General features: G+C 37.6%; 1 protein-coding gene across 1 annotated transcript in view; it reads right to left on the bottom strand.

Moving 5' to 3' along the window:
* The window catches only part of ZFAND3 (zinc finger AN1-type containing 3), a 335,397-nt gene that overhangs the window by 86,752 nt on the left and 225,865 nt on the right, over positions 1–22,780 (bottom strand). The window lies entirely within an intron of this gene.

Genomic DNA, 22,780 nt, shown 5'->3' with positions numbered 1-22,780 from the left:
TACCCTCTAGTTCTATCCATGTTTTTGCAAATGGCAAGATTTCATTCTTTTGGATGGCTGAGTAATATTCCATTGTATATATACACCACATCTTCTTTATCCATTCATCTGTCAATGGACATCTGGGCCTTTCCATATTTTGGATATTGTGGACCCTGCTGCTAATGAAGACTGGGGTGCATGTGTCCCTTGGAATCACTATGTTTAGATATACCAACCAGTTTAACGTAAGATTTTACAAAGCCAAACACAAGTAAAATGTTAGGGGTAGTCAGAAGAAGGAAAAAAGAATAAAGAAGTTATTCAAACCAACAGAGGAAAGAAAAAAAAGAGCACAGAAAAAAGCAGGATAAATGGAAAACACATAATAAGACTGTAGAAATAAGTACAAATATGTTAGTAATGGTAATAATTGTAAACTGACTAAACTTAGTAATTGAAAGAGAACAAATTGAATAAACTAGGTCCTATTTTAAAGATTTTTTTTTTAATTTATTTATCAGAGAGAGAGAGGGAGAGAGACCGAGCACAGGCAGACAGAATGGCAGGCAGAGGCAGAGGAGGAAGCAGGCTCCCCGCTGAGCAAGGAGCCCGATGCGGGACTCGATCCCAGGACTCTGGGACCATGACCTGAGCCGAAGGCAACCGAGCCACCCAGGCGTCCCTAGGTCCTATTTTATAAGTTTACAAGCAACATACTAAAAACATGAACATTACGATAAAGAAAATTTTAAAGTATATTTTTAAAAAGTACCAGCAAAGATGCATGATTAAAAAGCCAGTAACAGTGAGGCATGTGGTTGGCTCAGTTAAGTGTCTGACTCTTGATTTCAGTTCAAGTTACAATCTCAAAATTGTGGGACTGAGCCCTACCTGAGGCTCCATGCTCAGCAGGGAGGCTGCTTGAGAATCCTTCTCTCCCTCTGCCCTACTCCCCATATGTCTCTCCCTCCCTCTCAAATAAATAAATCAATCTTTTAAAAAAAAAAAAGCCAGTAATAGCTACAGTAGCATGAGATGGAGACTGAGGCAAAAGGCACTATTCGAGGAAAAAAAAGAGAATCATTATATGATAGTAAGAAGAAAAAAAAAAAAAAATCACACACACACACACCCCTACCTGAAAACAAAGACTTTACCAGGAGGATAAAACAATTTTAAACTTGTATGTACCTAATAACAACACCTCAAAATATATAAAGCAAAAAAAAATTTATGGGAAACTGACAAATTTACTATCATAAAGGGAAGATTTTACTATACCTGTCTCAGCCAACATAATTAGTAAAATTAGAGAAGATTAGTAAGTTTACACTCATATACCCAACAGTAAGTTAGTAAATTATTTTCAAACATGAGGAATATTTATAAAACTGACAAAAAGCTGGACAAAAAAGCAAAAGTCTTAACAGATGCCAAAGAATTAGTAATACAAAAAGAGTATTAGCTCACCACAAAGGAAGTAAATTAAATATTGATAAGAATTCTATATAATTTTGGAAACTTAAAAAGTATTTTAAAAATTTTAAAAATTTAAGTTCATGGGTCAAATCAGAAATTAGAAAATAAATAAATGATAATGAATTACTACTTATCAATATCCAGTAAAGATGAAGATGCAAGTAATATTACCTATACCTCAGTCATTTCACATAGTTATGTGGCTGAATCTCAACACACATGACAAAAATTGTTAATTATACATTGTTTGCAATAGTAAAAAGTCAGAAACAGGGGCGCCTGGGTGGCTTAGTGCGTTAAGCCTCTGCCTTCAGCTCAGGTCACGATCTCAGGGTCCTGGGATTGAGCCCCCATCAGGCTCTCTGCTCAGTGGGGAGCGTGCTTCCCCCTCTCTCTCTGCCTGCCTCTCTGCCTATTGTGCTCTCTCTCTCACTCTCTCTGTCAAATAAATAAATAAGTAAAATCTTTTTTAAAAGTAAAAATAAAAATAGTCAGAAATAACCTCAAGGTCCATAAATCACACTATATTCATATAATGGAATAATATATACTGTGAAAATCAAACTGTGAAATTGCTATGAATGAAACTTAAAATAGTAACACTGAAAAAAGTCACTAAAAAACATAGTAAGATTGTATTTACATAAACCTTAAAAAGAGGCAAAACTCAATGTACTACTTAGGAATATGTATGTTTAAACCATTAAAAAATAATTAACATAATTCAGGATAGTGACTGTCTCTTAGGTTGAAGAGGGGGATATGAAGGTAACAGGTACACAGGAATATTGTCCATTGACAAGACAGATTAAAATAAATTAAAATTCATTCATGTAAGGGAATGTTCTATAGCAAGTTAAAATTAATGAATGCTACATATACAACAGAAACATCTTAAATGCAATGCTGAGTGAGAAAAGCTATGGAAGGATATATATATAGTATAATTCTTTAATTATAATATAATGACATGTGTGGAAATGATACACCAAACTGAGGACAATGGTTATACTGGAGGGAAAAGGCAGGGAGAACAGAGATCTTCAATTATATCTTTCCATTTCTTAAAGGTGGCAGTGGGTATATAACTTAAAATTATTAGGTATAGTCTCTGTTTCATATAAAAGTCTAATGCTAGTCTATAAAGTACAAATTATACTATTTCAATTCAAATGAGAATTTGAAAACTCCACATTGCCTTACCTTCTAAATCAGAGAATGTGTTATTATGCTCTATCGCTTAATCAGAATCACTGTGTGTGTGGGGGGGGTTTTAAAAAGTTTTTATTTATTTATTTATTTATTTATTTGAGAGACAGTGACCACAAGTAGGGGAAGGGCAGAGGGAGAGGGAGAATCAGACTCTGTTCTGAGTGGGGAGCCTAATGGAGGGTTCCATCCCATGACCCTGGGATCATGAACTGAGCTGAAGGCAGATGCTTAACTGATGAAGCCACCCAGGTGCCCCCAGAATCACTGTTTTAACAAATACTGAGCTATTATTTATGTGTCACTTACCATGTGTCAGGCACTGCACTGAATGTTTTATGCGTAATACCCATTCACTTCAATCCTCAAAATAATCCTAATGAGGGAAGTGTAATTATGTAGTCATATACCACTTCACTGATGAAGAAGCTGAAGCTGAGTAAGTTTAGGTCATCTGTTCCAAGTTAACAGCTAGTTAGTACGTAGCAAGATCAGGATTTAAATGCAAGTCCATCTGACACCAAAACCCATGGTCCTCAATCAGAACCACAGGATGTAAAATGGTGAGCACTAATTTGGCTCAAGGAAAAGGCCTCCATGTCAAACTCCCAACTAATTTACAGAACTAATGGTGAGTGCAATGGATTTAGCCGAAGAATCAGTAACTTTTGTGCTGATCAGCGATCTAAAGCATCTACTGCTTCTTTTCTGTGTATTTACTTCTCATAGCTTTGGTGTTTTGACATTTTAAAATGGCTTATTATCTCGATGTTATTTGTGCAGCAAATTTAGAGAAAATGGTACTACATAAATGGAATAAAAGTACTATAATAATGTAAAAATGACACTTCTTTTTTATACCATGTCACCTCATTAGCTCTCTTATGTCAATATCATTGTATCCCTCCTATAACCATCTCCACCATTTAACTGGAAACGTTACGAGGCCCTAAAAGAACTGCAACTGAGTCATAGTGATACCATCTAGCACAATCCCCAATGCCTGGAGACAGACACACAAAACTCACTCAATCAGGCACAATAATACTTAGGGGTAAATGACATTAATGTCTACAGACAATAACAAGGTCCCACCCACCCAATCTCCAGCCCATGCCTGCCATGCTCCTTCATGCTCAAGTATTTTTAGTTGCTTTCTTTTGTGAATCTTGAGTTGGAACAATGTACCCTCTTTTAACCTATTCTCCCATGATTACTTTTCTGCACCTCCACAGGATGAACAAGTGAAAAAAAAATCATCAAACTAACAGCATTTATTACAAACCAAACTGGCTGCACACACAAAAACTAAAAGCTCTGTACATTTTCTTCTCTTGAATTCAAAAAATGCCAAAGAATCAGAGAATTTTTAGTCGAAACTAATTTTAAAGATCCAGCTCAATCCTCTCCTCTTACAGATAAAGAAAACAAGAGCCAAGAAAGTTAATGCAAGTCACCAGAAATTCATGGAGTTAATCCTAATATTGTTTGTTGTGTTTTGTTTTGTTTTGTTTTTTAAACTCCTAGACCAACTTAAGTAACCTATACACTACAAAGAGCTTCAAAGTTGGACCTGGATTTAAACCCTAACTTTGCTATTTACTGGACATATGGCTAAAAGCAGACAATTTAATCTTTTGGGGCCTTGTCTGTTAAGACAAAAGGAGGGAATTATTTCTACCTCTAACAATAATGTGAATTAAATAAGATAATGTATTCATTACACATGGGTACTCAACAAATGATAGCCATTAAAAATGAAACATTTCAACAGAAAGGGCCAGAATTATCTCTTCCTTTTTGCCCTGATATTTGCATCATAATTCCTACTCTCTTGCTCCTCACTTTCTGAATCACTTGGTATTCAACTGCTGACAACTCAAGAAAAAGAAAGAAAAAAGAAAAAGAAAAAAAATGAAAAGACTCAAGGGAGGAAAAAAAAAAAAACAACGAAAAGAAAGGAAAAGGAAAAGAAAAAAGAAGAAAAATAACACAAAGTCCCAGAAGTTTTCCAAGGTCAGGGGAGCAGATTTACATCACATGTAAAAAAGTGAACAACAAAAAAGGCAGAGAGCATGCCTCTCATCACTCTCCTTTGGAAAGCAGTAAGGGAAAGGGGCAAAAATAGTCACTTCATTTCATGCAGCCACAGTAAGGTCTTGTTCCACTTGCTGTACAGTTCTCATATAAATGGGAAAATTAGAAATCTCCAAGCTTATCAACCTCTGTAAGAAAAAAAATAGGAATTATTTATTACTGTAAATTAGGAGAGTTAATTGTCTATCCAAAGGTGTACACCTGGTAAATGTAAGTAAGTCTTCCAAAACAGTTATTTGTAAAACCTGAGTAAAAACCTTTGAATTTTATTAATGGGATCGCTGTGCAAAAGTTAAGAAAAGCCATCTTGGCAGCTTAACTCATTATCAACTATGGGGAAAAATAGTTTCTCAACAAAAGGTATTCTTGGAAACTTAAGTATCTAAAAATGGGATGTTTCCACAAGGCAGAGAAAATGACCTAATGGTACCAGCTGAGCCAAAATGACCAGTGAAGTCCCTGCGGCTAGCTGCCCCACACCCCCAACTCACCAGACATATTTTTCTCCATTGTTTTCAGAATGGTTTTTCTCACAAGTCAATCTTACTATAAAGTGTACCTCAAAAACACTGAGAGCATTGAAAAACCACCTCTTCCTGCTCTGCTGACAAGTCCATTGACCTGAGCAGTCTCACTGGGACTACCCCTTATCTAGTCATTACTCAAAACTTACCTTTGGATGTGGAAAACCCAAAAGATTCCACTCCAAAACTGCTAGAACTTGTACAGGAATTCAGTAAAGTGTCAGGATATAAAATCAATGCACAGAAATCAGTTGCATTTCTCTACACCAACAACAAGACAGAAGAAAGAGAAATTAAAGAGTCAATCCCATTTACAATTGCAACCAAAACCATAAGATATCTAGGAATAAGCCTAACCAAAGAGGCAAAGAATCTATACTCAGAAAACTATAAAGTACTCATGAAAGAAATTGAGGAAGACACAAAGAAATGGAAAAATGTTCCATGCTCCTGGATTGGAAGAATAAATATTGTGAAAATGTCTATGCTACCTAAAGCAATTTACACATTTAATGTAATTCCTATCAAAGTACCATCCATCTTTTTCAAAGAAATGGAACAAACAATCCTAAAATTTATATGGAACCAGAAAAGACCTCGAATAGCCAAAGGAATATGGAAAAAGAAAGCCAAAGTTGGTGGCATCACAATTCCGGACTTCAAGCTCTATTACAAAGCTGTCATCATCAAGACAGCACGGTACTGGCACAAAAACAGACACATAGATCAATGGAACAGAATAGAGAGCCCAGAAATAGACCCTCAGCTCTATGGTCAACTCATCTTCGACAAAGCAGGAAAGAATGTCCAATGGAAAAATGACAGCCTCTTCAATAAATGGTGTTGGGAAAATTGGACAGCCACATGCAGAAAAATGAAACTGGACCATTTCCTTACACCACACACGAAAATAGACTCCAAATGGATGAAGGACCTCAATATGAGAAAGGAATCCATCAAAATCCTTGAGAAGAACACAGGCAGCAACCTCTTCGACCTCGACCTCAGCCGCAGCAACATCTTCCTAGGAACATCGCCAAAGGCAAGGGAAGCAAGGGCAAAAATGAACTATTGGGATTTTATCAAGATCAAAAGCTTTTGCACAGCAAAGGAAACAGTTAACAAAACCAAAAGAAAACTGACAGAATGGGAGAAGATATTTGCAAACGACATATCAGATCAAGGGCTAGTGTCCAAAATCTATAAAGAACTTAGCAAACTCAACACCCAAAGAACAAATAATCCAGTCAAGAAATGGGCAGAGGACATGAACAGACAATTCTGCAAAGAAGACATCCAGATGGCCAACAGACACATGAAAAAGTGCTCCATATCACTCAGCATCAGGGAAATACAAATCAAAACCACAATGAGATACCACCTCACACCAGTCAGAAGGGCTAAAATTAACAAGCCAGGAAATGACAGATGCTGGCGAGAATGTGAAGGGGGAACCCTCCTACACTGCAGGTGGGAATGCAAGCTGGTGCAGCCACTATGGAAAACAGCTTGGAGGTTCCTCAAAATGTTGAAAATAGAACTACCTTATGACCCAGCAATTGCACTACTGGGTATTTACCCTAAAGATACAAACGTAGTGATCCAAAGGGGCACATGCACCCGAATGTTTATAGCAGCAATGTCCACAATAGCCAAACTATGGAAAGAACCTAGATGTCCATCAACAGATGAATGGATAAAGAAGATGTGGTATATATACACAGTGGAATACTATGCAGCCATCAAAAGAAATGAAATCTTGCCATTTGTGATGACGTGGATGGAACTAGAGGGTATCATGCTCAGCGAAATAAGTCAAGCAGAGAAAGACAACTATCATATGATCTCCCTGGTATGAGGAAGTGGAGATGCAACATGGGGGGTTAAGAGGGTAGGAGAAGAATAAATGAAACAAGATGGGATTGGGAGGGAGACAAACCATAAGTGACTCTTAATCTCACAAAACAAACTGAGGGTTGCTGGGGGGAGGCGAGTTTGGAGAAGGGAGGTGGAGTTATGGACATTGGGAAGAGTATGTGCTATGGTGAGTGCTGTGAAATGTGTAAAAAGGCGATTCACAGACCTGTACCCCTGGGCATAAAAATATATTATATGTTTATGAAAAATTAAAAATTTAAAAAAAAAACCTTAACTTTGGTTTGTATATACCCCAACTTCTATCTCTCAGATGTACTACACAGGTTTGGCAAGATGCTTAGCTCATTTAACTCCCACCCCACTTCTAGAATGTGACAATAACTATGTCTTTGGTAATGATTTCTTTAAGGCAGAGAATACACAAAACTGATTTGGAAAGGGTTTCACTAAACTTACCTTCTTTGACAATAAATTCCTTTTCCAAAACCCTCTTCAGGGACACCTGGGTGGTTCAGTTGGTTGAGCATCTACCTTCGGCTCAGGTAATGATTCCCAGGGTCCTGGGATCGAGTCCCGCATCAGGCTCCCTGCTCGTCAGGGAGGGGACAACACACAAGCAGGGAGAGTGGCAGGCAGAGGGAGAAGAAAGCTCCCCACTGAGCAAGGAACCCAATGCGCAACTCAATCCCAGGACCCTAGGATCAGGACCTGAGCCGAAGGCAGACGCTTAACTGACTGAGCCACCCAGATGTCACCAATGCACATTTTTAAAGCATTTGGTCATACTGTCTTATTCTCTTGGCACAATACCCTGTGATTTTCCACAGCACAACACCTGCTATGGCATGTAAGAATCAACTTACCACTTGTCAAGTCTCCCACAATATAAAAACGTTGCTCAATAAATGTTAACTGAACGAATAAGTGGCCAAACATTTTCCTGTAGAAAGCCCATCACTGGATTATGTTTAAAATTTATTAAAATTTATTAAAATTTAATAAAATTTATTAAAAAGTCATTTTAAACTTTTCTCAAACTATCTTGTGTGCCTTCAAGGACACACTCAGCATCACCTGGATTAGCATTTCCAAAAGATGGAAGTGCTCAATACCTGTGAATTTCTATTTTCATAATTAATTAGTAGAAATGAGAAAGTGAACTGCATTTATTCTAACTCACTAAGTTTATATGGCCACTAATAAGGCTTCTACATCATTATTATAGACACTAAAGCTGGGTATAAAGAAAATAAAACTGGAGATGAAAGAGGAACTAAGATTTAAGTGCCTACTATGAGCAAGTCACTCTGCCAGAGGCGTTATGTTCATTTTCCCATTTAATCCTCAAAACAAAGTCAGCAGCAGATGTCAACCACACACTTCAGCAGACAGTGGAGCATGTCAACCAAGTGCTGACTGAAGCTAGGGTTTTGAGACTCAGGCTTGCATAACTCTGATGTCCACACTCTGCCCACTACAGCATACATCACTGAAGCAAGCACCACTCAGCTTATCAAAATGCAACAACTTGCAAGCTGCAGGGGTTACTTTTCCAGTTCCCACATTCCCATTCCAGTCACCAATTCCACCTGACGCTACATCACAGATTACAACGCCATGTCCCACTGGAAGTTTTATTTTAGCATTTCACACCATTAAATGCTGTGTCTCAAACAGCCAATTAAAGTAAAATGGAAATGCTGCAAATAAAAACTCGATCTGATTGTAAGTTGAGTTCATGTAAGGCATTGTATGAAGGCCTCCTTTAAAAGAACAGGGTTTCTTTTTCCTCCTCTTCATCCCTTCCCCCAAGTGATATCCTAAATAGGCTAGAGCCTCCATTAACAAGTACATTTACAAGTTTTCAAAGCTGCACGTTCCTACCCCCACCCCAATCATAAACCTTAGACACCTTATTTTTAAAAGCTACAAGCCGGGCACCTGGGTGGCTCAGTGGGTTGGGCCGCTGCCTTCGGCTCAGGTCATGATCACAGGGTCCTGGGATCGAGTCCCACGTCGGGCTCTCTGCTTGGCAGGGGGCCTGCTTCCCTTCCTCTCTGTCTGCCTGCTTGTCTGCCTGCCTGTGATCTCTGTCTGTCAAATAACTAAATAAAATCTTTAAAAAAAGAAAAAAAAAAAAGAAAAAAAAAGCTACAAGCCATTAGCAGTAGTCAGCCAATTTATAAAACAGTTTTAGCTTTCTGATTAAAATCTTAATAAAAATTCTACTAGTTGGATGTTAACCTGAGTTAAAAGCCTCAGCAAAAACAAACTGGTCTGAACAAAAATTACCAAGAACCAAGGACTGATTACTATATATATATAAAAAACCTTAAAATGCTCTCTCTTTGGAACCTACCTTATGGGGAAAACTGTGATCTACTCAATGTGGCTAGGTTCATTTAAACTTCCTTTCATGAGTAATCTCTTTAACTTCTTAGAAAATAACAACAAAAAACTTTACCATATTCTCACCTACATTCTCATAATGATTCCTTCTCTTAAAAACTCAAGACAGTCTTCACTAACCTCAGAAAGACTGACTGATATTGCTTTGATAATAACTGGTATTTTCAGACAAGTTTAAAATCTATACATTATACATCCCCACCCACCCCATATATCCTATTGATGGTAAGTGACCCCGATCCTGTGTGCCCCATGAATCTCTCTACTTTGAGGTACATCTTAGAAATTAAAGTATGCCCTGTCTTCTGGCCTTCTCCCCCATCTCAGGGGATGGCACCGACATTCTCCTGGAAGATGAAGCCAGAAGACTGTGGGAGCCTGGGAATCATCTCAGACTCTACATTCTCCTGATCTTAATTTTGTATCTCAAAACATCACCACATTTAGTTATTTATGACTCCAAAGACCTCTGGAACCCTACCACACTAATCTTAAGTCATCATCATCTGTCAGTTTCCTTCAACAGTATCTGATTTCTTCAAATCCTATCTGCTCTTGGTCCACTCTAACACATTCACCACTAAGCAATCTGAGAGAATCAGAGTGATGTTGTAAACACCAGATTCTGATAAGGTCATTTTCCTCCCTAAACTCTTGAATGGCCTCCCACTGCCTTTATAATCTGCCTTTATAATCAGATCCAAAATCATAAACACGGTTTTGAAGTTAGAAGGAATGCCTGGATGACTCAGTCAGTTAAGCATCTGCCTTTGGCTCCAGTCATGCTCCCAGGATCCTCACTCAGTCCCATGTCCGGCTCCCTGCTCAGCGGAGGGTCTGCTTCTCCCTCTCCATCTGTCTCTCCCCCTACTTCTGCTCTCTCTCTCTCAAATGAATAAATAAAATCTTGAAAGAAAGAAAGAAGTCTCTTTAAGAACTGGTTTCTGGCTATCTCTTCAGTCTCATCTTAAGCCACTGCTTCTCCTCTCCCTCCTCCTACGTCAACCATTCTGGGGTCTTTTTTGTTTTTCAAACATCCCCATGCTTCTTCTCAACCTGGAGTACCCTACTCATGGGATGTGACTATTTTTCTTTATTTTGCTATCTGCTTGGTAACTTCCACTCACCCCTAAACCTTAACATAAGCACTATTTCCTCAGGGAAGCCCTTAAGAGTATATCCACAGAGGCACTCAATACTCATTTGTTGGATGAAAAATAATGCACATCTTATTCACTGTATACCCTAGCCCCTAGCAAAAAAATATTATGTCTGCCACATAATACACAAGATAGATTTGTTGAGGATTAACTTATTTGATCTGGTGAACATACGAAGTTTAAAAATATTAGTTCTCCCAGACCTTAATATACTTCAAATTGCTATAAAATATATTTATAGAAAGTGAACAATTTCTATATACAGCAAAAATTACCCTTTCAGTAAGCAGATATTTAAATTTTATAAATTATCACTACATATATAAAATTCCTCTCCTTACTACTCACCACAGGTAACTAGTTCTGATTGGACTCATAAGGTCTCTCAAGTCGTATTTGCTTAGACCAAGACCACAGAGCTGTAAGCCTTTATTTGAGTAAAGAAATAACATTGCACTATCTCCCAAAAGTATGTCTTCAAATTCTTCTTGCAAAAATAATCAACAAGAGAATACATGAAGTTAACAAAGCTCAAAAACAAAACTCTTATCAGTAATTAAGCTTATTTTATAATCTGGTTTATCACAAATTATACAGTCCCTAGATTCTTCGCACCTATAGAGCCTTCTGCTCAGAAGTGTGAACTAGCAAAAAAGTCATTTGGAAGAAGGTTGCTTCTTATACAGCATTTATTGTACAGACTCTACAGTTTTCCCAATAATAGTGTCTCCTATTCATTTACAGGGCATAAATTAACATGTTAACATTACAGAAAATATCTAAAAATCCATTAGTACTTCAATAACATGCACCAGAGACATATTTATTTCATTTCAGTCTAACCACAAAATGTGTCAGTTTTTTAAAAAAACCGAAAACACTGGGAGAAGTTTTCTAAATATTGCGACTTTGATCTACTTCCAACAAAGTGAGCACTGGACAATATGTGTGCATATATATGCATCCCACACATACATCTCAACCATCAAAGTACTGATAGGGCCAGGCAAATCGTGGAAATACTAAGAAAAGCTGACAAAATAAAATTGGCAAATCTGAACCTAAAAACAAAACAAAAACCTGTGATCTATCTGTTTATAGCTGATCTTGGATTCCAGTTAAAGACCTCTCTTCAGTGGGGTGCCTGGGTGGCTCAGTGGGTTAAAGCCTCTGCCTTCGGCTCAGGTCATGATCCCAGAGTCCTGGATGGAGCCCCGCATCAGGTTCTCTGCTCAGCAGGGAGCCTGCTTCCCCCTCTCTGTCTGCTTGCCTCTCTGCCTACTTGTGATCTCTGTCTATTAAATAAATAAATAAAATCTTAAAAAAAAAAAAAAAAAAGACCTCTCCTCAGGCCAGCAGTTCCTACTGTCATTAATGAATCACTCCAATAGCAATATGTGGAATGAGCATAACTGCCAGCGAGGGTGGAGTCCAGATTTTTTCTCAGCTCAGACCTAAGGTTTCAAATGTCCGTGAGACTCAACAATACTGGAACAAATTAGAAAACCATTTTGGGGGTGGGGGAGACGCACTTGGGTGGCTCAGTTAAGTGTCTGCCTTCAGTTCAGGTCATGATCTCAGTTCTACAACAGGCTCCCTGCTCAGGGCAGTCTGTTTCTCCCTCTCGCTCTGTCCACACTCCCCTCCCCAGCTTGTGCTCCCTCAGCTCTCTCTCTCAAAAAAAAAAAAAAAAAAAAAAATTAAGAGAATAAATTGGGAATAAATTACCAAAAAAGTCAGGTTACCCCTTTTTAAAAGATTCCTTACTGCTTTTATAATTTTACCCACAGTTTTCATAATACCAACCCTTCATTTCACCATGCAGAATAGGAGAATAGACAAACAAAACACTTCCCACTGGCATGCTCCTTTTTGCAAAGTAGGAGGGGAGCAGTGTTCATGCTCGAGCCATTGATACCCTTAGAACTTGGTTCTCTAGTCCTTGTCTCCCTCCATTCAGGAGAGCACCTGTTACCTTTAGTGAGCTAGTCCTACCCTGATACTTCATTTCCACTCAGTCCGCAGGCTCACCATCTCATACCAGGTCCAATAACACCAACCTCCTGCATTTCAACCCTAGTACCAACCTGACCACTTCATTTGCTTCAGGAAATTCCACCAAGGTGGTGGTGGTAATTTTTGAGAAACACTTTCCCTTAAGATAAGGTATGCAGAATGTTCAGTGTGAATAATTATTTTTCAAACAAGGCACTATAGTGTATTTTAAGAATGTCAATCTCTTTCCCAAAGAGAAACAGACTACACACTTTTTAAACTGCTAAAAAACAAAACAAAAAACAAAAACAAAACAAAACACACACACACACACACACACACACATTTTTTAAAGGATGAAGTGATAGGATTACTAAATGTTTTCTCACTATACCTGTTAAAATGTATCAGGGGATGCTCAGAAAAGATCATGATTTTCACATGATCCAAAGATCAGGACTAACTGACTAATTTTTATCCAATGAACACAAGGTAGCAAAAGAATGGATGATGTTTGTATGGTTCAGAGTCATCTGTCTACTAGCAGAAAGAATAAATGTTCTTTCTGAAGAACACTATGGCTTGTGAAAAAGCTGTAGAATATAAGAAAAATCTTGTCCTTTACATAAAAGCTATCAGCGAAAGATCTGAGAGATTTCTCCACTCAAAAGAAAAGTGCTCATGAAGCTATCTAATCCCCCTTCACAGTATGGTGTTTAGGAGTGTGGAATCAGACTGAGTTCAAATCCTGGCTCAGTCTTTTTTTAAAAATATATTTATTTGAAAGAGTGCACGCTTGGATGTGCACAAGTTGGGGGACAGAGAGAGGGAGGGAGAGAACCCCAAGCAAACTCCCCATTGACTGTAGAACCCAACATGATTAGGGGCCCCATCTCATGAGATCATGACCTGAACAAAAATCATGGGTGGATCTCAACTGACTGATCCACCCAGGTGCCTTCTGGCTCAGCCCAAGGTCAAGTCACTTAAGTTCTCTTGCTTCAGTTTTCTTCTATAAAATGAAAATAGTAACTGTGTCTACTTCATAAGGCTACTATGTAGATTATGTTAGATAATACAGGTTAAAGTCTTTGATCAATGCATGGCACATCTGAAGTCTCAAATTAACTATAATTTTTATTATTCCTTTCTGCCTCCTTACACACAATTTAAGAATTTGCTAGCGTGAGACCAGCAATGAAAAATAACTTCTCTGATGCCAATAAGCGACCAGGAGGAATTATACCTAATTCCTCAGTTCCACTGACAATGTACACTAAAATATATCAATCTTAGGGGTTACAAAGAAGTTTTCAGGGACCCAGTGGTTATAAATGTACAAAGTCAACTGGCCTAAACCAATATGGAGTGGTGTGGTTATTGTGGCTAACTGGCAAATATAAGCCTCACCTAAGGGCAAGTGATTTCAAACATAAAAACAAAAATAAAAACCTTCAAATACAACATATCTGTGCCCTGCAAGTCAACAGTTTAAGACTCCTGCTTTAAACAGAGGCAAATATTTATTATATAAAGCTTTTACAAGCTGCATTATTAATTCCACATGTATTAATTCCACATATAAAGAAATGATTCATCCAATACACGCTAAATCAATGTAAAGACAAATAGGAAAGTACAAGAGATACAAGAGATATAACAGAATCTCACAGACCTGTGTTTGAACTCTGGCTAAGCTACTTAGAAGCTGTGTCCCTGAGCAAGTCCATACTTATTTCCTCATCTGATCCTTCATTAAACAGGTGTTGAATAAATTTTTAAATGAGTAACAAATGAATGTAAAAACATTCGCCTACAACAGAAATTCTTAACATGGGGTTCTTTTATGGTGAGTCACTTTAGGCTAATTTAGGCTGTGGTAACAAATGACCCTAAAATCTAGAGACTTTACATCAAAAATAGCTTGTTGGTTTTGTTCAATTGTGTCATCGTTCCAGGAATCCAGAATGAAAGAGTGGCTCTAACTGGAACCGTTCTACTCTTCTGGCAGAGGGAAGAGAGAGATGCAACTACAACCTGACAAAATTTCTGTTCACAAGAGGCATATGAACTTTTAAATTCACATTTTATTTGTTAAAAGGTATCACATTGGCCAAGCCTGATGATGAGGACAGGGAAGTACAATCCTCCTATCAGAAGGAGCAGTAAATACAAAGAAATGATAATACAAAGTTTATAATACATGTGCCCAGAAAATTTTGCATTTAATTCTGGGTTAATCTTCTGAAATTATATGCATTATTGTGTATGCATAAGACCCATTATTGCCCTCAGTAAACGGAACATACATACTATGCTCTGAAAAGTACAAGCCAAAATGGCCTGAAATAAATCAGACTGGGTTTGAAAAAAGTCAGGTCTCAAACATAATAACCATTACTACTGATTTTATAACAGATCAGTATACTAGTCTTAACTCTGATTTTCCCTGCTGCTGGTTACTGGACAGTATGGGCTAGGGAAATAATGTAAACTTTCTCCCAGGCAGTATTAAATTCTAGTATTGCCTAATGAAAATCTGAGATTATGAATCACAGTAAAACTATAACATGCTGATACTGGTTTACTGAAAATAAAGTCTTACCTGAAAAAACTGTGATTTCCAGGCAAAATTAAAACCCTTTATGAAATACAAGACGGTGTGGTCCTAATTCAAAGTTCTGTGTGTTTTAAATTAACAAATTCATGTTATGTTTATTATACTTTTTCCAACTCAGGTTCACTTCCTGATTTTCAAAGGGGCAAAGGCTACTAAGTCAGTGAACTGAAATATTTACAGCTCCCTATCAAACAGAAAAAAATTATTAGAAAGTCTTTCTTAGAACCAAATGCCTCATACTAACGAAATAACCCAGTCTGATTTTCTCCAAAATTCATTTAACACAGGTGAAATATGGGGATCCCTAGGTGGCTCAGTTGGCTGGGTATCTTACCTTCAGCTCAGGTCATGGTATGGGAGTGTTGGAATTGAGCCCCATGTCAGGCTCCCTGCTTGCTGGGGAGATAATCTGCTTCTCCCTCTGCCCCTCACCCCACCCGTGTGCTTTCTCTCTCAAATAAGTAAGTAAAATATTTTTTTTTAAAAAGATAGGTGAGGGGTGCCTGGTTGGCTCAGTCAGTTGAGCGGCTGCCTTTGGTTCAGGTCATGATCCCAGGGTCTTGGGATCGGGCCCCACATTGGGCTCTCTGCTTGATGGACAGCCTGCTTCTCCCTCTCCCTCTGCCTGCTGCTCTGCCTACTTGTGTTCTGTTTCTCTCTGTCAAATAAATAAATAAATAAATCTTATTTTAAAAAACCAAAAAGATAAGTGAAATTTGGTATAACTAACTCATTTAAAAATATAATTTTCACTTGGGAACAGGTTTTTTATTCACTTGCAAGTGTGGGGAAATATGTTTTGAATGGGATGAGGAAGAGGAACAGCTTATTCTAAAATTATTTTTCAAACATTTAAAAGCATTAATATAGGCAAGTTCTTTCTTTTAAGGTTATATTACTACTAAACAAATTAAGTGATGATTCTCTATATAGATAGGACTCTAACTGTTCCTTACTCTTATAGGTACCCCAACAAGAGTCCTTGAAAATCAAACCTTTTATAAGTTCTTCTAATTGAGGCAATAAACTGGGCTTAGATCTTCCATTAGTGTGAAAGACTGTGTTTACCATTAATTCTGACCAATGAGAAAAAGGAAACAAGATATATTTTATCTGTCACTGCTGGTACTCCCCTTTCAGAGGCAATACCCCTGGCTTCTTCCAAGGAATGTTCTAAGAAAGAATTGTGTAAAACACGGTATTTTTTGAAGGGCTGCTATTCAGAAAAATGTTCACTACTGTTCTCATGATCCACTTTACAGTTCACAGGAAGGTGACCTTTGAACTGTACACATTTCCATTTCTGCTCTGACTCCTAGGAAGCTCAGATCTCAATCTGCACTCTGTCTTTAATAGTTGTATGGATGTTAATGGTATGAATCTGTATAAATTCCTCGTCTTCCTCTTACTAATCAATCTAAATTCTCCCTTTGTCCTGATTCCTTCATTAAAAAAGAAAAGCTTACTGTACTCTGTATTTTTTACTAAACTGCCATTTTTTTTAAAAAGCAGAAGCTATAAATAAAACTAAATCTCGCAATCTCACTTTATGTGAATATTTCATAAAGATAACCACTTGTAAATAATACATATTTATGTCTGTATCTATATTTAAGTGCAGGCTACTAATAAAACTAAAAGAGAAGAAGTTTACTAGAAAATGTATGAGTACTGGGAATAAAACTCTACAGGAATTACATTAGAATTTCTGTTAGGAGTGGACCACAGTTTTAGATTTTTTTGTTTGTTTGTTTTGATCCATTTTACCATTCAGGGCAAAGAATGCATGCAGAGGAAATATGAACTAAACAGAACTGAACAGGTTTTAAGGCAAGCCATGCCAAGTCTAAGTAATAGATCTAAGACTGCAAGATGCTGAAAAGTACTGGACTAACAAAAATGAACAGAGGATGCTTAGGAGGCCAAGTACAGCATTGCCAAAGCAGTACAACAATTTCCCTTGCAGTTTACACTTCAATTGTCTCAGCACAAATCATACAAACCTAAAAAGATATGCTCAGAAAAGAATAATTACTTTTGCATCTTTGAATGTACTCTACCAAGAGCAAAAGCATTTCCCCACCACAACCAGCCCCAAAGCTCCCATTTCATGAAAGTGATTTACCATTTCACTTGGCTCTCTGTGCAAGTAACACTATAGAGCAAACTCAAGGGGAAAAGCTAACCTGTCAAGGAAGACTGCAGTACACTCCCAATTTCTCTTTTAATATTGTGCTTATCAATTTGATCGATGTTAAACTCCATTCATCTCTTTTCCTAAAAACTAAAACTGAGAGTGACAAGGAAAATTACATTCTCTATAGCCAAGTTCTTGCTGAGGCATCAGAGACGCTGGCATGCCTACTCAAAGAGTAAACTGTGGCTCCAGTTCAGGAGCTCAAATTCCTCTGCAAGATAGCTAAAGGATGAGACTTGGTTTCCATTTTATTCATCTCAGATGGAGAAAACATCACAGTTATTAACTTATTTGCATAGATAACAATGTTTCTCCACAAATCTTTTAAAAACTAAAAGCACTGGCCTTACTTTCAATCAAATGCAAATCCAGCAGTAAGTTTGTTGTTGTTATGTTTTAATCTCTTCCATTAAACATTTAAGTCACCGGAAGAAATAAATGCAACAGAGGTAGTAACTACAGTTGACCCCTAAATAACATGAGTTTCAACTGCACAGGCCCACATGCACAAAGACGGTTTTCCATAAATACAGGACAGTATAGTCAATGTATTTTCTCCTCCTTATGATTTTAATAACATTTTCTTTTTTTTTTTTAAGATTTTATTTATTTATTTGACAGACAGAGATCTCAAGTAGGCAGAGAGGCAGGCAGAGAGAGAGAGGAAGGGAAGCAGGCTCCCTTCTGAGAAGAGAGCCCGACGAGGGGCTCGATCCCAGGACCCTGGGATCATGACCTGAGCCGAAGCCAGAGGTCTTAACCCACTGAACCACCCAGGCACCCCTTAATAACATTTTCTATTCCTTTGCTTACTTTATTATAAGAATACACTATATAACACAAATGACAAAGTATGTGTTAATCAACCATTTATGTTACTGGTTAAGACTTCAGTCAATAATAGGGAGGAATCAAAACTTACATGCAAAATTTTGACTGTGGTGGGATGGCACCCCAATACTCACATTGTTCAAAGGTTATTGGTAGTATATTGCTATGGATGCAAAAGTAAAGAAAAGGGTAGAAGAGGCTCAGTTTAATGCGGGAAGTCAGGGAGCCAAACTGGCTTAGACTCGCAGTGATTATAACTGGAGAGACAGAGTAAAGACTCTGGACCAGATTTCTATTGGATTGGTGTTTTTTGAATCGACTACAACTATCTATACAAGAGAAACCGTTCCTTGTGACTACTCTCATGACAGACTTTGCCCCCCAAAATCTATATTTTTCACCTTGTCATTGTAAAATAATTTCATAGAACATACTCATGTGATTTTGGAGCTGAAGAGCTTTTAGAAATAATTTACTACAAGGTTTTCAATCTAATTAATTTCAAAGGTACCACCAGCATTTTAAAGAAACAGAATAGAAATAGAGTGCACTGCAGATAGTAAGGTTAAATTTTGCTTTATAAAACTTTTAAGATTTTATTTATTTATTTGAGTGAGAGAGAGAGAGAGACACAGCACAAATGGTGGGAGGGGTAAAGGGAGAGGGAGAAGCAGACTCCCCGCCTAGTGGAGAGGAGAGCCCAATGCAGGGCTTGATGCCAGTACTCTGAGTTCATGACCTGAGTCAAAGGCAGACAGACACTTAACCGACTGAGCCCCCCAGGTGTTCCACTTTATAAAACTTTCGACTTACACACACACACACACACACACACACACACACACACACACGGATGTATTATACATGTCCATATGTGTATACTGGATCACAACATAAAATGTACTTTTTTTTTCTTTTTTAAAGACACATTTATTCAGCGTCATGATCAGACTATTACATTTAGCAATCAACAGCATGGGTGCAAAAAAAAAAAAAATCTACATTAAAACCCTTTGTTGGAATGCTTTACACTTTCCACAGAACAGAAACTAAAATAACCTGTTATACAATTAGTCACAAATACAGTCCTCGAGTTTTTTTGCCCATACACCTGAGTATTGTCTAAAACATGTCTTCTTTGTAGCAGCTAGGCCCTGCCACAACTGTGCTTGGCTGAGTTCACAAATCTGTTGTAACCTGTAGCTTCCCTGTCACTTCTCTGGCTCTCCTCTCCTGCTAAGCTTTGTTTCCTGGCAGTAATTAAAACCTTCTGCCACTGCCATAGCTGCTGCTGCTGCTGGAACCACCATAGCCACCTTGGTTTCGTGGTTTGGCCAAGTATTGGCCTCCACCACCATAAGGGCCAGAGCTTCTGCCTCCAAAATTGCCTCCTTTCATGGGTCCAAAATTTGAGGATTGATTGTTGTAATTGCCAAAATCATTATAGCTTCCGCCACCTCCAAAGTTGCTTCCATCATTACCAAATCCGTTATAGCCATCCCCACTGCCACCATATCCACCACCACCTGGACTGCCACCAAAGCCACCTCGACCACTGAAGTTTCCTCCGCGACCAAAGTTGTCATTCCCACCAAAACCACCTCCACGACCACCACCAAAGTTTCCAGAACCACTAAAATGTACTTTTTATTGTAAGATACAGTAAAAGCAGTTACAAAACCAATGATCTTCATTTTATATACGAGGAAAGTGAGGCACAGAGAAGAAATCACAGTGTTCTGGGAGAAATGCACCTGCCACTATGGATGCTAATCCATAACTTTCCCATATAGGCTTTGTCACTTGATATAAGTTATATATTGTCAATCATCTACTCCAAAACTCTGGTTCAGCCTAAAACTGAACACCCTAAAACTCTGGTTCAGCCACTCAGAAAGTTGTCCTGATTGGCACTGAAAGATAAACCCTTCTTTGTCTCTCCCTTTCCTGCAGATTTTTTTAGCTGAAAACAGTAACGACAAAAACTTCTTACATTTTTCCCCCCAAGTATTCCCTACATTTCTAAAAAAGCAGCTCAAAAAACATACCAAAGGTTTAAATGAGTGTACTTTCCCCAACCTCAAACTGGCTCTAAGTATGATATCCTCAGTTCATATATTATTTGAAATGTGCATACTTTTCAATCCCGCAAATCCACTCTAAGAAAATTGTTTTAAGGAAAACAAAAACAAGCATAAAAATATGTATGTATTAAGGAAATAATGGTGACATAACAAAAAGAACACAAAAATCAACATAGAGGTATTCACAGCAGCCAAACTGGGATAATTTGAGCATTTAAAAAAAAAAAAGAAAGAAAGAAAGAAAAAAGAAAAAGAGGATAGTAATGTATTTTAACTTATTGAATGAAATTGAAATTCATTGGTTCCTATTGATGTAATTAAAAATGGACAAGGGAAAGCTCTTTGTTATAGAAAGAAGAAAACTAATAAATATAGAAGAAATACTATGGTTAATAAAAATCAATGGGTGAAACTAGTGGATGAAATTTTAGAGGAACAGGATATTTATATAGTCTCAAAGCATCTCCCCACAAATTCCTTATTAATTAGAAAGGAAACAGTAATTTTAAAGTAGAGAGATCTGGGGACACCACCTTAATCACATACCTCTGGATAGGATGCACTGAAGATACAGCAATCACTTTTGTGAAATCTCTACCAAAAATGCATAATTCTATTCTAATTATGAAAAAGCATTAGAAAAATACAAACGGAGGGATATTCTACAAAATAACTGTCTTCCTCACTAATTTCAAAGTCAAGAAAAACAAACAAAAATAGGCTGAGGGACAGTTCCAGACTAAAGGAGGCAAGAAGAGACATGAAGACTAAATTCAATGAATTAGACTCCGATCCAGGGGAAAAATTTGCTATGAAGTGTATTACTGAAAGAACTGATGAAATGTGACTATAGACTATGGATTAAAAAGTATTACTGAGGGCACCTGGGTGGCTCAGTGGGTTAAGCCGCTGCCTTCAGCTCAGGTCATGATCTCGCGTCCCGGGATCGAGTCCCGCATCGGGCTCTCTGCTCAGCGGGGAGCCTGCTTCCTCCTCTCTCTCTCTCTGTCTGCCTCTCTGCCTACTTGTGATCTCTCTCTCTCTCTCTCTGTCAAATAAATAAATAAATAATCTTAAAAAAAAGGTATTACTGAAACTGATGAAATATGAATATAGGCTATAGATTACATGATAAAACAGCATCAATATTAGATTTCCTGATTTTGATAATGATGGTTATATAAGAGTATATCATTGTTCCTTAGGAACAATGATATCCTAACATTGATGTTAAGGATAAAAAGGCACAATGTCTCTCCAGTTTATCCTCAGATGGTTCAAAAAAGATGTGTGCATGTGTGTGTCCCAATACATACTTATACAGAATGGTAAAATAAATGGAGAATGTAAACAAATGATGACTCTACACAAAGGAAATATGAAATTGTATCAAAATTAAAAGTTTTTAAAAGGTGTGTAATAGGGAAGCAGCCCAAGTGTGACCGATGAGTGAATGGATAAACGAAATGTGGTAAACACATACGGTAGAATATTATTCAGCATTAAGAAGGAAGGGAATGTCATATGCTTTAACGTGGATGAAATCTGACATTATGTTAAGTGAAACCAGCCAGTCAGGAAAAGACAAATACTGTAGAATTCCATGTATATCAGGTACATAGAATAGTCAGACTTAGAGACAGATGGTAGAATGGTGGTTGCCAAAGACTGGGAGGAGGAGGAAATGGGCAGCTTTTATCTGATAGGTATCAAATTTCCATTTTCCAAGGTGAAGAGAGTTCTGGAGATTGGTTGCACAACAACAGTATGAATATACTTAACAATACTGAACTGTAAACTTAAAAATGGTTAAAATGAAGTTTTATGGTATATGAATGTTACAATGCAAAAATTCTAAAAGTAATGGATTTTTAAAGATATGTATATAATAGTCACTACCGTCTTATCTGCCTACAGTGTTAACCACCAAGATGTCCTTTTTTTTTTTTTTTTAAAGATTTATTTATTTATTTGACTGAGATCACAAATAGGCAGAAAGGCAGGCAGAGAGAGAGGAGGAAGCAGGCTCCCTGCTGAGCAGGCCGGGACCCTGGGATCATGACCTGAGCTGAAGGCAGAGGCTTTAAACCACTGAGCCACCCAGGTGCCCCCAAGATGTCATTTAAGAAGAGATGAAGTAGATCTGTTTCTTACAAAGTGAGGGGGAGGAGTGAAAAATCTGAGTTTATAGAATAGTATTGTTTAATATACTATCTCTATATAATAATTAAAATTTGTAATTCTTTTAGCTCTTTTATCCATTTATCCCCAAGAAGTCAAATAGAGATGCACCATAAGTTTAGCAGCAGTAATAT

The sequence above is a fragment of the Neovison vison genome, chromosome 1, assembly GCF_020171115.1.
Source record: "Neovison vison isolate M4711 chromosome 1, ASM_NN_V1, whole genome shotgun sequence".
NCBI lineage: Eukaryota > Metazoa > Chordata > Mammalia > Carnivora > Mustelidae > Neogale > Neogale vison.
This window is presented reverse-complemented; position numbering and strand designations above follow the sequence as displayed.